Raw genomic sequence first — 4,346 nt, forward strand, 5'->3', positions numbered from 1 at the left:
GAAGCCAGAACTACTTTTGTTGTTTGAAAGTTCATACTTCCTACTTTAACCAATATATTAATTTTTTTCTTCTTTATTGTTCTTTGCATCTACTTTTTTATCCTAGTTTCAATTTCCTTCTGTCTGAAGTATATCTTAGTATTTTTATTTTTAATCTATTTTATGTAACTGATAAAGTCTTCCAGTATTCATTTGCATGATGTTGTCAATAAGCAGTTTAAGGATAGAGATCTAAGTTGAGAGTTATTTACACAGCTAATTTTAATGATACTATTGCGTTCACCCTTGCTATTTGTTGCTGCAAGGAGACATTCATTGTCATCCAAATTATTATTTATATTTTCTCCCTGATTGTTTTTGTAATTTTCTCTTTGCCTTTAGAATTAGAAATTCTATTACAATGAAACTGGGTTTTTGTTTTGTGTTTAAGTTGTCCATCTCAGTGCTCAATGAGCTTTCTAAACCTGAAAACTCATCTTTTTTGCTGGTTTACAGTTTGGAAAATTCATAATCATTATTTCTTTCAATGTATCTTCTCAATTTTTCATCTTCTTTTTCTATAACTCATAAGAAATATGATTGGATTTTCTCATTCTACTTTCCATGCTCTTACTCTCTCATATTTTCTTTCATTTTATCTGGATTCTGTTTTATTTCCTCAAATCGATTATACAATTTGCTATTTTCTTTCAATTTGTATCTATTTTAATCCACCCATCGGATTTATTTTAATCCATCCCCTGATTTCTTCATTTCAATGAGTATATTCTAATGTTTCTTCTATGCATATTTTTCATATTCAACATCTCTGAAATTTTATTCCCAATGACATATTAAAATTATCCCCAGGTGTGTGTTATTATGAAGTTGTCATTGTCTCCACATATATAAGTAAAAGCATTAGTCTCAAAACTTGCAGAATACTTGTTAGTCCACTTATAAAAAAATCTTCAAGGAGATTTTGGATTTAAAAATAGAAATATATTGCCAGTAGCTAATGCCAAATAACTGGCCATGCCTCATATCTACCTCTTATTTTTCTTAGAGTTACACATGATACCTTCAAATGGTATTTGAAGGACTGAACAGATTATATTTTACTTTTGTTAAAATACTCAGATTTTTAATAAGCTAGAATAAAATAATATAATTTTCTATCAATTATCATTAAGCTGAAATTAAAAATCAGCTAGTCTTTAACAAGAAGCTACTATGTATATGATATAAGGCACTATGTATGCATGATAATAGTTAAGAATATGGCATTTGATTCAAACAGGCTTGTCTTCAAGCCATTTAACAGCTGCATGACAAGCAAGTAGTAAGTCACTAAACCTCTGTGTGCTAGAGAATACCAGATGACTCTTAAGTCTATTTTTCCAGTGTTCTTAATGATGCAAACCTGATGTTGAGTTTAACACATTGCTCCAAAGATTAAAGTCTATATTACCCAGCCTATATTATAGTTTTATGAGGCCATGTGGCTAGGTTCCTGACTGTGATTTAAGGAGAAAAGCAGCATGGAATTTATTGAAAGACTTCTTAAGAGAATGGGGCAAATCCTTTTCTTCCTTCCTCATTTTTCATACTGGTTGGAAGATAAATGTAGTAGCTGAAACTCTACCAGTTAGCTCTGATTATGTGGTCATCTGCTGAGTAAGGCAGCGTGGAAAGAGAGAATTCTGACTTCTGATGACGCTTCGAAGTTACCATAGCAGCTCTGGTCTTCTTTTATATGAGAAATATAAATGTGATGTTATAATATTGATATTTTTTTTTCCTGTAATATGCTGATAAACTAATCTTAGCCAAGTCCTTGTTTAAGCTTTCTTCTCATGTTTCACATTTGTATAATTATAGTAACTTTTTCATTAGGCTATTTGTTGCAAAGAACAAATAACATATGAAATTGTGAAGATCACTGTCTGGAACATAGAAATTGCCTTAAAAACATTAGCTATTTTTATTCACTGTAAAATAGTTGGTACGTGGTTTCTTCCTTTGAGAACCTCCCACATAATGACGCCCACTTTTTCTTTTTATCTCCTACAATCCATGTACCAACAATAGTTGATTCGCAAATAATTTCAATATATAAAATTTATCAAACTAGCTAAGGAATATGTGCAAATCCCTTTAAAAGAATTTGATTAAATGTATTGCTTGAAAAAAGTTATTTCTTGTATATGATGCATGTATCATCTATGATTATAGTAGAAATTGATCATTTCATGTATAAAGCCCACCCAGATATTTACAGAGATAGCTAAGAGAAATTTATTTGACCTTTTTTAGAGTGTGTGGTAAGATTCAGACAAAGAATTCAATATGTATTCTGAAATTTTTGAATAATGTATGGTTCTTTAATGCCTAATAAAAAATTGTTACATTTACATGTGTTGCACTACTATTTTCTTGAAAACATTCCTGGGAGATCAACCCCTCTTTAGATTGCGTGAAAAAGCTATAGACTTCAGAGATTTTGTTTTAGCCTACTTGAAAGCAATCATTGAAATTTTGCATCTCTGCCAGTTGTCCCAGGTCTACAGGGATCCAAGCTTATTGGCAACCCTGGAATTCCACTGCTTATGAGATCACATATTCTATTTGGACCAACAGGAGAGATCTGGATGTCAAGCATGAGTTGCACTGTTGTGATTAACTAAGTTTCCACAAGTATTGGAAGCAGGGTAAGGAGAATGGAGAATACAGAAATCTTTTCTTTGAATCCATATAACAGATAAGGTGTCCTCTGAATTAGTCTAAATCTCAGTAGGTGCTGAATCACAGAAGCTTCTGCAGCAGTTACCTAAAGAGACCTAATTTTTTTGAGAACAGAATATGCATGTTTTATTATGGAAGTTGTCTTATCACAGTACCTGCATATGTACGATGCAATTCTGCAATCCTAAGAAGTACTACTCCTCATTATATTAAAAAACATAGTGAGTAGCCACATAAAACCTATATAATTTGCTGGTTTGTGAATCAAAGCCTTGGGCAAACCATTTTTTCTTTTGTCTCCTATACTCACAGGGCAATCCCAGTGTTAAATTGCTGTACATTGAGAAGACATTTTTACACTCTGACCCCCTAAAATAATAACTGTCAAACATGTTTTATTTTTTCTGTATCTTAGATTTTATCTCGATCCTATTTTTTCTTTATTGTGTTATTAATGAGTAAGGTGTATATGTAAATATTAAGATGTACGATTTGGTCAATAAAAGACATGCTTTTAAAACAACAAAAAAGTAAGATGGAAAATAATGTTTTACTAACTTGGAAAGTAAAAGAGAAAGTGTTAATTATTCTGTGTTGGAGCAACACTTACCTTAATACTGATGTAGAGACAGATACCATATTTATCTTAAACTACCCCAGAGCAAAGAACCTATGAAGAAGACAGTTACCTTTGGAACCATATTTATCATGTAAATAGCTCAGAAAAGGATACTGCCAGTTACATCTTTAAAATACAAAACTGCATGCATTTCACTATTTTGTAAATGCCAGAGAGATGCAGCATCCGTTAGAGTTAACGGTGCGGCACTTTTGTGTTCAGTAGCATGAATCATTAATCATGAGACAGGCCATATTCTTGTACTGCTTCTGCTTTCATTACTTGGCCTAATTAAACAGTTCTCTGAACTGGAATCTCAGATTCCTCTGTTACAGATTATCATTAATTATGGTGAAAGTGCTCAGAGATGTTGGACTCAATTATATTCTACTCAACTCTGGCACCGTGTGATTCATTGCGCAGCCTGCTCTGCAGATGTACTCTTTTCTTATCTCGCACTCTCACTTTTGTAAATTGGGCTCTGGCAGCCAACAAACTAAGAGTTATGTGCTGCGTTTTCATTAAAAACATGTTGGAGAAGCACAGACCAATTAAGGATTCTGTATTTTATAAGGAGTGACGAGATGAACAGTGGATTCTGGGAGAATTAGCTCAGTGAAGAAGCAATCTCAATCCCATTGTATTGCAAAATTCGGTGCCTATTTTCTGTTTGGGTTCAACTGGTTAAGTCTCTGGCTCAAAACTTTTTTTAAAAATAATTTAAAATAAATCAGTCTATTGCTAGTCAATAGGAAGAAACTCAAAATTTTGTTTGGTGCTTGTGTGAGCTACTGGAAAACATTCCTAGCGACATATGCCAAACACATTATAGCTCAAAAGATACTAATTTCATCAATTTTGACAGTCATTTTCTATGCTATGTAATGAAATCTGTTCAATAGCACTAAGTCTAGGCAGAGTGGACTAATAAATGGCATAGACAAAGCCAGAGTATCAGGATTTGCAGGCTTTTGGTAATGTGAAATGTGTGTGAGGAAAGAGT

This window comes from Lipotes vexillifer, unplaced genomic scaffold (assembly GCF_000442215.2).
Source record: "Lipotes vexillifer unplaced genomic scaffold, Lipotes_vexillifer_v1.1 scaffold922, whole genome shotgun sequence".
In the NCBI taxonomy this organism is placed as follows: Eukaryota; Metazoa; Chordata; class Mammalia; order Artiodactyla; family Lipotidae; genus Lipotes; species Lipotes vexillifer.